Raw genomic sequence first — 12,710 nt, forward strand, 5'->3', positions numbered from 1 at the left:
CTGAAGTGCTACCAAGAGAACAACAAACATAAAGCTCTTTTTCTGCTGGCACTAAAATTTAATCAGCAATATACTAATTGAAATAGAGATACCATAACATAAAGTCTTTAAGTAATTTACAGAAGCAAATATTCCAAACAGAAGATACTATTAGACTGTGTGTATCACTAAATCATTGTGATTTGCTTGCACTTTGCCTTCAGAGTCATAGTCATAAAATCATGGAATCATTGAGTGGTTTATGTCGGAAGACACCTTAAAGATCATCCAATTCCACCATCTCTGCCACAGAAAGAGAAACCTTCCACTAGAACAGGTTGATCAGAGCCCCATTCTGCCTGGCCTTAAACACTCCCAGGAATGGGACATCCACAACTTATCTGGGCAAATATTCTGGTACCTCACCCCCCTCAGAGTGAAGAATTTCTTTTAATACCCAATCCAAACTTACTTACTTTCTTTTTGTTTAAAGCTGTTTCCCCTTGTCCTGTCATTCCACGCTCTTGTAAAAATTCTCTTTTTTTTAGACTCCCTTTAGGCACTGCAAGGCTGCTATAAGATCTCCCTGGAGCCTTCTCTTTTCCAGGCTGAATAGCCCCAACTCTCTCAGCCTGTCCTCATAGGAGAGTTCTTAGTGCTTCAGGCCTCTGAGCATCTTTGTGGCCCTCCTCTTGACTCAATCCAACATGTCCCTGTACTTATGTTGGGATCCCCAGAGCTGGACACAGGACTCCAGGTGGTGTCCCACAAGAGCAGAGGGATGGAATCATGGGATCACCTCTGCTGATTATGCTTTTTTTTTTTTTTGTGCAGCCTAGAATATGGTTGTCTGCAAACCAAAATGCATATTTAGTGCTATGGCATAAGTCCACACGATAGTAGATCACTCCTGAGGTATTTCTTGTAGTGAGCCAACTGGCTGATTTGGTATATAGCCACAGGTGTAGCAGGCTGTAAATCGGCTTTCTTAATACCCAACTCTTGTGCCTTTTTATGGGAAAGAACAGTATAGGGCCATCTGGCACATGAACAGGTCAGTGAGGAGCCTCGTGTGTGTCCATATTCTTTGTTCATGGCTCCTCTGCAAGCAGCATCTCCAGGCACAACTGGAAAAGAAGGCACAGAATTCTAGTTCTGCCAAGAAAAACCCCTCTCAGCAATACAGTTTAATAGGGAAAGCTAGAAGTTTATGCAAAAATTTGGGATACAGACCACAGTTCAGTGTGCACATTTCCAGTGTGCTGAGCTGCACTGGCTCTCTGGCTGCTGTGTTGGATTAACCCTGACCACTAGCCAGACACCCACCCAGTCCCTCACCCACACCCCTCTCCCAGGAGGCAGAAAGCAGAAGGAAGGAAGGAAAGAAAGAAGACTCATGGATCAAGACACTATCATTTAATGACTAAAGTGAAAGCTGCATAAGTGTGCAGAATAGAAAGGAATTCATTCGCTACATTTTTTTTAATATCCCTAGTGTTGTTTCTAACCAGAAAACTTGCAGAACATTTCTGTTCTGAAGGGGTTTGGGTTGACAGATATACACACTGATATGTTTAATTTCATCCAAAATACATGAATTAACAAAGATAGTTGCTATACTCATAACTGTTTTCTCAAGTGAATTCTAAGCTTAAGAGATTAAATAGTTCATATGAGAAAAATGTACCAACTTTGTGATTCCTGCCTTGGGCACAGAACTGCTTTTCATTAATATCAACATAGAAAGATTTATCTAAAATTTTCTATGCTGAAAATAATGATTGAGTTCGAAATGTTGCAATGCACAAGTATTTTTGAATGATAAAACTTTTACTTGTTAATAGGCATAACTGGAGTGTTTCAACTGTAATTAATGTTACATGAGGGCATGAAGGTTAGCTTTATTTTTATAATTCCTTCCATGCCTCTTCCAGATTAGATTTTTATACTAAATTAATCAGTACATTGAAATGCTTCCAGATGAGAGGAAATATATTCATGCAAATAAAGCAACTTAAAATCCTAATTATTATCACAATTGGTTTTTGCAGCATGTGAATGAATTTCATCTGACTTCTTTGCTCATTAAAAGTTAAAAAAAGATAATTTATTTTTATTTTAAAAGTCACATGATCTTTTAATACTTCTGACAATGAAGTTTGTCATGGCTGGTTACAATAATCTAATTAAGCATATTTTGTTTATGTAGGAATGGATAAAAATACTAATATAGGGCATGAAGAATGTGAGGGGGATGAAATATCAGTATGCAATGATGAAAACCCACCTGTCTTTGGTTAGGATTAAAAGAAAGCCCTCTTAAATCTTCATAACTTTATCCAATTCTTGAGGTAAGGATAATCCATAAGGTGTTGGATTTCTCAAACATTTTACTCTTATTAATATGTGTTTTTAATTTTCTTTCATGAGTGATTTTATACTTAAAGGTATGATGTCTTATAACAATAGCTTAACAAGTGCAACTCACAGTTCTCTCTAAATTTTTTTTTTTTTTTTGCCTGTGTCATGTTCCAATTTTTAAATTTTTTTCTGTCTCTCTTTAATATCATGACTCTTGTAGACATATCTGTGGACGGGGAGCACTTCAAGATCCTTGAAATTAAGAAATTAGTTTCCTGGACTGTAAAGAGTGTGGTTCAAGCCTCTTCAAACTAGGAAAGCCCAGAAACCTAATGCTCCTCCTTCTTAAATGACAACTGATAATTATGCCAAAATGCCACTTGCAGCATCAAAAGCCAGCTGTAAATGAGTTGAAAACCTTCTGTCTACATAGGGCCTAAGTCTTGAGCATGAGTAATTTTCTGTGTCCATGGAGGCTTGAGCAGAACTGACCTTGGTTAAGAATCATATCAGGTCCACGAGCCTTCCCCTCTCGCTCCTGATCAAGGTATGCTCAGGAGCCCAAGCTTACATAGCCTGGGAATGGTAGTGTTCCAAATTAAGATGATTTGTGTAATTGTTCAAATCTGTTTGCCAAGTTAATTCATTCCCTGTTTAGGCATTTAATCTTCTGGTTATCCACACAGCTCTCACTTGGCCCAAGCCAGCTAATCCTTTCCGTGGGGAAACATGGGTGTTTTCTGCCACGATGCTTTCTGCCTTGGTCCTTGTTTTACAGTTGGGTCCCAAATTGTCCTCTTCTTTGTTATGCAGTCTTCTAAGATACCCAGTGATGTTTTCTGTGCTCAGAGCCTATGCCATGCCCTTATAAACATGTCTTGTGCTTGTCACTGGGCTGTAAAACATCAAGTCTGGCAGGCTGCAAATCGTACTCCTGTTATATGTACTGCTGGCTGTACTTATTAATTGTGATGGCTTAGGACCAGGGCAAAAAGCTTGCAGTCCAAAGGGGACAGGAGTCAGGGTATGCTTTTGCAAAGGACTTGCTCTCAGCCAGAACTCTGCTGCATCGTGAGGCCATGCTGGCAGCCCCACAAAAACCTGCTGGACAGTTCAGCACTGCTACTTCCCAGCACAGCACCAAGAAATGTTACTTTAAACTTAAGAATTTTAAATGGCCTTTTTGAACGTGCAGAACCAGGCAAAAGCTGCAACGTTGCCATGCCTTCACTTTCAGCAAGCTGCATCAGTCCTTTTCTAAAATAGTTTCAAATACAAGCATATGTATTTGTGAGATTCTCTATTGTAAAGGCTCAAAGGATTCTTTAGCCCTGGTCAGGACTCTCTACATGATAAAAAGGATAGTTATGAGAAATTCTGTCCAATCTGATCCAAGAAACAGGTTATGTACACAGTGAAAATAGTATAAATGTAGACTGAATGTTTGAATTTATCTGCAGACAATGAAGGAGCAGTGTACACTGGTACACTGCAGGTATATTACACATGTACCTAGCTCTTATTACTTATCAATATCAAAATGTTACACATTGTTCAAACTGTTCAGAGAAAACTAGGATATTTATTATTACTTATCCTTGTAGTCTACAGTATGAATTCTGTTTGCCCATGCACCTGATTTAATCCAATTTGTACAACACATCTGTTCTGTGAGACACTCTTCCCTGTAGTGCTTACTTTAGTATTCAGAAAGGCTGTCAGTTCTCTGGAAGGACTGTTTTCTCTACCAACTGGAAATCATATTTAAGATTTTTCAATTTAATTTTTAAAATATTTTTAAACATTTCCTTTCTATAGTTCCAAGTTTCTTTGATTTCTTTATCAGTTAACAACCATGACATAAAACCTATTTGAAATATTGTATTAACATGATATTTCACATTTAACTAAATGCTTTAATTTAAATAAATTTTGAAGGAATGGTATTTTTCACTTGAACTGTTGGCACAAGTATTTCAAAGGTGAAATAACTCCAAGGTCAAATCAAATATTTTGAAGAAGTTAAATGGTGAACAAATCATAGCCCCAGAGATACATGCAACTATCTCAGAGGTTGCTCCCATTATTATACACATTTTCATAAGGCTGATACATCATTTTAGTAACTGAATTCCCATAGTGATTTAAGATAGTTTCTTCTGTCTTTCCTCACAGTTAATTTAATCTATCAGGTTCCAAACTGTCTAGAATAGGAAAGAATCCAAAATATATGCTAAGCTATTTGTACCTAACTCAATTTCTATATTAATAAATCCCTCAGGTTTCAGTGCAGTTATGAACAATCTGTGAAAACGTTCTTCCATAAAGGATAAAAATGTTCTGGAAGGACCATGCGAATATTTTGGTCTAAAGATTGTAAGAGGGTTTTTTTGGGTTTTTTTTTTTGGCCTTCTTCAACATGGGCATGTCACCTACCAGAAAGTGATCGAGTTCACTTGATCAGGAATGCATCACTTGTCATTCAACACTTCATAACAAATCATAAATACATTTTTAGTTTATTACAGTTGTGATGCTCAACATATTGGCTTAAATCTCTCTAGGTGCCTAAGGTTATGAAGTGACTGTGGGCACATGAACAGCCAGTTACTGTCTCCCAGCTGATGTGTAGAGACTTTACTGAACTGCAGGAACTTGTTTTTGCATGATTATACTCTGGGTTGCATTGCCTCATATTACAAGAGTGTTTGTCTTTTCAGTATCCATATGAGGTTTTCACAGGTATGTTTTCTTCCTTCTGCTGCCTCTCCAGCATGGTGGTATTCTCACTATGTCCAGGTGATACATATATACACATATACTACATTTTACTATTTTTTTTTTGGCTTTTGCTTTCCTATAGAAGTCCCAGTAGTTTCTGTAAACCCATGCTGAAACTGCAAAGCATCTGTGCTCCTCTATGATCCATGACATCTCAGAAAGGTCAGCTTTGAAGCAAGCCTTTCACATTATTCTGAAACTGGCTCTTCAGCAAGCTGATAAAAAGAGATTTTTCAAAAAGGGGTTTTGTCCTCAGCCTCTACTCTTCTCCTTCAACCAAGCAAAACCCCTTCCAGAGGCCTACCGAGGGCCAAAATGCTCTACTGTTTGCAATGATTTAATTTGGAAAACGTACAGGTACACTGTGTAGTCAGGAAAGTCAGGAATTTTACTAATTTGGGCCACAGCTATTGAATGATGTTCCACTAGAGAAGGTGCTGGATGAGCTTGGCAATCATAATTACATCATAACAAACACTGTTGATGTTTTAGACTTGTATATCAGTCATTATTTTATGTGAGAAAAGCCCAGTTGCATCTCCGAGACTGCTTCTTAGACAGGGCTTTCAAAATTGAATGGGTATTGCCACAGATTCCCATGGTTCTTATTCAAAGAGCAGAGGATTTAATGAAGTGGTATTTTAGCAGTTAAGTGGACTGAGATGATAAAAATCTGAAGCATTTTTCTAGCATTAGAACTAGCAAGGTACATGCTACAAAATTAGGCAAGGTAAATGTTTTGCCTTGGAATCTGAGAAAGTAGATTTTAGAGGAAAATTATCTCAGAGAAGAGGCTAAAAGTCAGCTTTGCTCTTCATCAATATGAAAAGTCCAGGAAGTTTTCAGATTTTCCTCTAAGAAATAGCTACTTTGCAAAGATAATTAATTCAATACATGGGTGGCGATGATCCAGAGAAATGAGTGCACAAATCAATAGAAAAGTTTTAAGGGAAATGGTTCAATACTTAGGGAAACCATGAAAAATTAATGAAAAAAATTCATTCATTTTCTCCCTTATTACCATTTAGATGAGCTCAAAGCGAGCAGTTAGCACAATAAAATATGATTACTTTTTAAACTATTCAAAAAGATCTGAATAAAAGGCAGTGTCTAAGTATCACATCTCAAAGTATTTAGAATGCAATTTTTACTGTGAACTCATTAAATATTATGTCTGAATAGCAGATGTTTTAATGGTGAGAAAATATTATAAACGTGCTGAAGATTAATTTCCACTTTGGGTGAATGAGAAGTTTTATATTTGACTTGTGCATCAGTAGCAATGTCAGAACTCAAGTTTTCATCAAACTATCACGATATATGGCACCGAGATTAAAACTCCTTTTGCTTGATTGCATACAGTTCTGAGGTTATTTTAGATTTCATTTCGTTAAAAACAATACATTTCCAGGTCTTACAATCACTTCAAAAAGTATTGAAAATATTGTCTAAAATCAAAGAGCAAATAACAGAGAGGGAAAAGCTGGAACCTATATAACACAGGACAGCTCTCCCCTATCACAACACAATTCATGACAGCAGATGTTATGATAATACCATACTTGGGAGGCCACTCTCAAGTCCTTTTGAAAGGCTGTGATGATCAGAGGAGCTTCTTGAGACACAAAGACAGCAGATGTCACTCCAGTCATCCAGAAGGGCAACAAGAAGGGCCCAGGGAGATACAGATCTGTCAGCGTCACCAAGAAAGTGATGGAGCAACTAATTCCAGAAACCATTTCCAGACAGGTGAAAAAGAAGGTGATTGGGAGCATGGATTTATGAGGGACAAGTCATGCTTAATCAACCTTCTCCAATAAGACAAGTTTGGTGGGTGTGGGAAGATTGGTGGATGTTTTTTACCTTGCCTTTAGCAAAGCTTTCAGTGCTGCCTCCTGTAATATCCTGTATTGGGTTTGTGTGGACAGGTTTTAGTATCAGGAGGGCTACAGGGGTGGCTTCTGTGAGAAGCACTCAGGAGGTTCCCCCATGTCCAACAGACAATGCCAGCCAGCTCCAGTCCTGCCACTGGCCCAGGCAGAGCCAAGCAGCGATGGTGGCAGGAATATATGAGAGAAACCCTTGCAAACACCAAAGCTAGTGGGGAAGAAGGGGTGAGGAGGTGCTCCAGATTCCCCTGCAGCCCATGGAGGCCCGTGGTGGAGAAGAGATCCACCTGTAGAACATGAAGGACGCATCAGACCAGAGGGATCTTTGCTGGCAGGACTTGGGGTCCTGCAGGGGAGCCACAGTAGAGACCCCTTTTCCTGAGGGACTGCACCCCATGGAAAGAGACCCACGCTGGAGCAGTTCATGGAGAATGGCAGTCCATGGGAAGGACTCATGCCAGAAAAGTTAATGGAGGTCTGTCTCCTGTGGGAGGGATCTCACGCTGGAGCAGGGGAAGAGTGGGAGAAGGAAGAATGGCAGAGACAACATGTGATGAACTGACCATAGCCCTCTGAGGGGTAGGAGGGAGAGAAAATCAGAAGTGAAGTCTGGGAAGAAGGGCACGGTGGGGAGTAGGTGTTTTTAAGATTTGGGTTTATTTCTCATTACCCTACTCTGATTTGACTGGCAAAAAAATCAGTTAATTTCCCCAAGCTGAGTTAGTTTTGCCCATGACAAGATTGATAAAAGAGCTCTCCCTGCCCTTATCTCAACACACAAGTATTTTGTTTTATTTTCTCTCCCCTGCTCAGCTGAGGAGGAGAGCAACAGATTGGCTTTGGTGGGCGCCTGGCATCGAGTCAACCAACCACACATCCCAGCGTGGCCAGGCTAGTTAGGTACATGGGGAAGTGTACTGAAAACTGGCTGAACTGACAAGGCTCAGAAGGGCTGTGATCAGGACCATGAAGTTCTGCTGGGGGCCATTCACTAGCAGCGTGCCCCAGGCATTGGTGATGGGTCCAATCCTGTTTATCAATGACCGGGGCAATGGGACAGACCAGGAGAAGAAACAAACCTGTGAAGAGTGGCCAATACGGGTGGTTGTTTGTACTGCCATACAAAAGGATTTTGAGAAGCTGGAAAAATCTGTGAAGAGGAACCTCATGCACTTTAAGAGACAAAAATGAAAGCTCTGTACATGGTAAGAAATAACCTTATGAGTCAATACATGCTGGGAGACTGTTGACTAGAGAATAGCTTTGCAGAGAAGCCTTTTTAAATTACTCCAGTAACTCCATAAATTGCAGATCCTTGTTGGAGTAGCAACATGGTGGGATGCAAGCAGTTAAGGAAATTCTTGGTGTGTGTCAAAGATAATTTATTCATTAAAACACTTGTTGCAAACAGTTGGATCTGATATTCACTGGCAAAGGAGTGTTGCTGACTGAGACAAATGTTTTACTGACAGCTGACACAAGTTCTGAAGAAGAGGACAAGAAGATAGAGCCAGGCTTTTCATGGTGTTGTATGCTAGGAGGCCCAGAAAAAAGGGCAGAAGTTAAAATGAAAGATATTCAAAATAGCTAAAAGGAGAACTTTATTTACCACAAAGACAGTCATGTAGCAGAAGGATTTGCTCGAGCTTTTGCAATTTCCATCTTTGGAGATCTTTAAGGTCAAACTGGAAAGAAAAACAGCTGACCCTTCTTTGAGCTGGAGGTTCAACTAGATGACTTCCTGAGTTACATTCAGACTGAATTTTCCTAGTCCTACCATCTCATTTTTTTATTCTTTTTTCAACGAAATCTTTCCATTCAGAAGCAAGAGTAAAGCTACAGATTATTTTTGAATTTCTATTTTAAATTAATATCCATTATATAAATCACCCATCCAAGGCCTTTGTATTTCACAGCTACCTCATTAGTCATTTTTCCCCATGGTATGAAGTTGAAAACGTATCACTATTTATTTCTGTAAGTTAGTTCTAAGTCATGCTAATTGATTTAAATAGCTTTAAAGGTATTAAAGAAAACAGTTGCTATCAGTGCTGACCTTGCAGCACGCATCATCTTTTAGATATTCTATTCTGTTACATTTTTAAGGAACCAGTCAAACATTATGCAAATAACCTTGTGTTTCTGATTATTTAAAAACTCTCAGCTTTGAACTTGTTTTCCTGCTCTGCTTCAATTAGAGCATGTTGAAGAGATTACTTCATCTCTCAGAATTTTGTTCTCAGCTGTACATGATAAATTTCAAACTTTAGACTGAACCTACACAATCTGTTTTTGAGCTGTTCAGTTAAGACATTAGCTGTTGCACATGCTCCTCAAATGTATGAAAAAACCTGTTCTGGACTACTCCTGATATTGACCATTACTTTAAATGCAGACCAAATAGCATTTATTCTAATAATAATAATGTTAATGTTAACGTTTCAGATTTCTTTAGAAAGGTCTTGAGAGAAGTGAAAGGATGTACTTGAAAAGCTGGACTCTGTACTACTTTCACATTAGCAAGGTACAGAAGTAATATTAGGAATTGTGGAAAACTTTATTTTTAAACTTTATTTTGCAAATTTCTTTCTTGAAATAGGATTCATTATAGCTTAATCCAAACTTCACACACACTACTAAAATACATGTGTTGGGATTTTGGCTTTTTCTTTATTTGAATTATTGTTTTAATTTGGTTTGGGTTTGTTTTTGTTTTTTTTTTTCTTTGTTGGTTTTTGGTTTTAGTTTTGGTTGTGATGGTGTTGGGATTTGTTTGTAGGGTTTTTTTTAAATTTTTGCTTATTTGTTTCTAAGAGAGGCCATGGCATTTGAGATTGAAACAAGAAAGTCTTAATGAATGTCTGCTGCTCTGCTTTGCTCCAGTTGGATTTAGAGTCACCACCAGGCAAAATTAAGAGAATCAAGGGAAGCTGTTAGGAATGGGTGCACAGTGAGAAGACCTGAGGTGAGAAGAGTTAGGATGATTATAATCTGGGATACTCTCAAAGGGGTTCAGTGGGAAGAAAAGGTGTTTATTTCTTGAGAGAGTGCAGAAAAGGCACAGCACTTGCTCCCATTCCTGAAGTCACAAGCTTTTTAAAAATGTTATCTGAGCCAGTGATCTGCCAGAAATGGGGAAAAAAAGGTGTTCCCTGGGAAAGTGTTGTAGTAAGGCTGGATGTATGACATGACCTTTGTAATATACACTCTTTAAATATCTGAAGTGCAGTTATAAATTTCAGCTCTTTTTGGTTTCATAGCAAATGCTGCTAATTATTTGAGCTGAGAATCTAGAAACTGAGCAAGGCTTTTTGCTGAACATATGCCTCTAAGATATGCCAGCAGAATATTTTACTGTCATGACCAGTTTTGTTGCCTGAGCAGAAGACAAACACGAAAGGGTGGCCTAAGGCACAGTTGGAAGGTCTCTTTAATTACTGTTGTTGGCAGAATTTATTTCCAGAAATGTTATCACACAATTGGAAATAAAAATGTCTCCTGGCACCACAAGAGCTTTTTCAGATACCACTCTCAAATGTGACACTTCTGAACAAGTTGGAGGAAAAAAGAGAGGATATTGTGCCCACTGACTTCTGACAAAATGCTATAACCCCAGAAATACTCATTTTAAGATCATTTCTTTATCATCAGCACTTACAGTACAGAAGCAATCCTGAATCCCTCAAGACCCCTTCCAAACTACCAAGGCACAGTCACATTTCTTCAGCTTCTGCTGATTTATTATGCTTCTTTGATTTCTGCTCTTGGACATGGAGGGAGTGCCTAGGGCTTCTCAGTACTAACCTGCTTAGCTTTTGCTTCTGCTGTGCATAGAGAAGATTTGAGTCAGTCCCATTCAGACTAAAACTAGGACCAGGCATAGCCAGTGTCAGGTGAGATATCAGGTAAGTAAGACCTAGAATTTGAAGAAAAGCATCTCTGAAAATGCTATGAGAACACACTTTTCCCCTTTATGGCTGCTTATCAGGCTATAACTCATTGCTGTGTGAGGTCCCAGTTTCGCTGCTTGTCCTAATCCCATCTGGTGTCTGCATTCCTGGCCTGGCATGTGGCACTGGCTGAGGTAGAGCACACTGCAGGTGGCTGAGAAAGGCTTGGTGGGCTCCAGACTTCAAGGCAAAAGTTGAGTGCTTGTAGTAGTAGGTGTTGAATCTGGGGTTGGGTACTGGCTAGGACATGTGAGACCTGTAAGAAAAGACAAAGAAAAAGACAAAGAAAAAAGGAAGACAAAGACAAAGAAAGAAGGAAGGAAGGAAGGAAGGAAGGAAGGAAGGAAGGAAGGAAGGAAGGAAGGAAGGAAGGAAGGAAGGAAGGAAGGAAGGAAGGAAGGAAGGAAGGAAGGAAGGAAGGAAGGAAGGAAGGAAGGAAGGAAGGAAGGAAGGAAGGAAGGAAGGAAGGAAGGAAGGAAGGAAGGAAGGAAGGAAGGAAGGAAGGAAGGAAGGAAGGAAGGAAGGAAGGAAGGAAGGAAGGAAGGAAGGAAGGAAGGAAGGAAGGAAGGAAGGAAGGAAGGAAGGAAGGAAGGAAGGAAGGAAGGAAGGAAGGAAGGAAGGAAGGAAGGAAGGAAGGAAGGAAGGAAGGAAGGAAGGAAGGAAGGAAGGAAGGAAGGAAGGACTCCCCAGCCAACTGAAAAAAATCAATCAGCTAACAAACCAAATGGGAGAAATGGGCGAAGCAGGGTGGATGAGCCTGGGATCCCATTGTAAGATGTCAGTTTCTTGCAGCTCCAAAAACTGGTTCCAGATCTTCTGCTGCATCAGGTAATGATGAACAATGGCTCCAGAGCACACTGCAGTGGAGGGCATTTATATTGTTTTTATATTGTTCCAAATTCTGTGCCAAAAGACTTTCAGAGTATCAAAGCCATTTATAATATCCCGTTTTGAATGTGGTCCAATAATTCATGATTAATATTATTATAACTAAGAAATGAGAAGATAGAACGTCTATGATATTAATGTAAAAGGAGGAGTCTACCTTAGCACAAGTTCCCAGATTTAAATAATTTCAATAGTTCTTGTCAATGTTATGGCTTTATTATCTTTGATCAATATTGTGGACTTCTCCAGTCTGCATGTTGCGTTCTCTGATGTCTATTACAAAATTACAGTCATATTAGCTCACCTGTAGTCCAAATGTAGAACTGAACAAAACACCTCTTTAGAAGAAGAATGTGAACCTGCTGGCTTTACCAACCCAAGAGACTGACAATGTTGCAGCTGGACATAACAGGCACACACCATGCTCAGAAAAACAAGTCATAGCAGTGTACAGAGTACTGCAGGCAGGGACACCTTTGCAAATTATAAACTGCTACCTGCATCTTTTAACTTTTCCTTTTGCTGCAAGTGAAAAAGAAAAACCTGAATAGCAGCAAGACTCACCTTTATCACAGGGCTTGGAGAGAGCTTTCCTATGAGTCTCAAAGGATTCTTGCTTACAGGCATTTAATCTGAAGAGACAAACAAAGAGAAAGAAAGATAGCAGTAAATTTGATAGGATCTTACCACTGACTTGCTTATCTTGGTGTTCTGCTTTTTTTGCTGTCCTCTGCTACAGAGAGGACAATATTTAAGTACCTTTATATCTAAAAGTATCTGGGCTAATATTTAGTGTCTTAAATGCAGAAGGTGTTGCAAGTAATCAGTTTGTAACTCAAAATATAAATATTGTAATGCACCT

The 12,710-nt window shown here is 39.2% G+C and overlaps 1 long non-coding RNA gene across 2 annotated transcripts in view; it reads right to left on the reverse strand.

The window, feature by feature from the left end:
- Positions 1-470: 470 nt before the first annotated feature.
- LOC148225340 (uncharacterized) overlaps positions 471-12,710 on the reverse strand; it is a 64,286-nt gene continuing 52,046 nt past the window's right edge. Inside the window, exons 5-7 of one of the 2 annotated variants that reach the window (XR_015805914.1) lie at positions 12,413-12,480; positions 10,815-11,216; positions 471-1,106 (exon numbers count right to left, since the gene is read on the reverse strand). This is a non-coding gene — a long non-coding RNA (uncharacterized LOC148225340). Of the gene's footprint in view, positions 1,107-10,814; positions 11,217-11,630; positions 11,818-12,412; positions 12,481-12,710 lie in introns of those variants that run through there. The other variant, XR_015805913.1, reaches the window with a different exon arrangement.

This window comes from Sturnus vulgaris, chromosome 1, assembly GCF_052056855.1.
Source record: "Sturnus vulgaris isolate bStuVul1 chromosome 1, bStuVul1.hap1, whole genome shotgun sequence".
NCBI classification, from domain to species: domain Eukaryota; kingdom Metazoa; phylum Chordata; class Aves; order Passeriformes; family Sturnidae; genus Sturnus; species Sturnus vulgaris.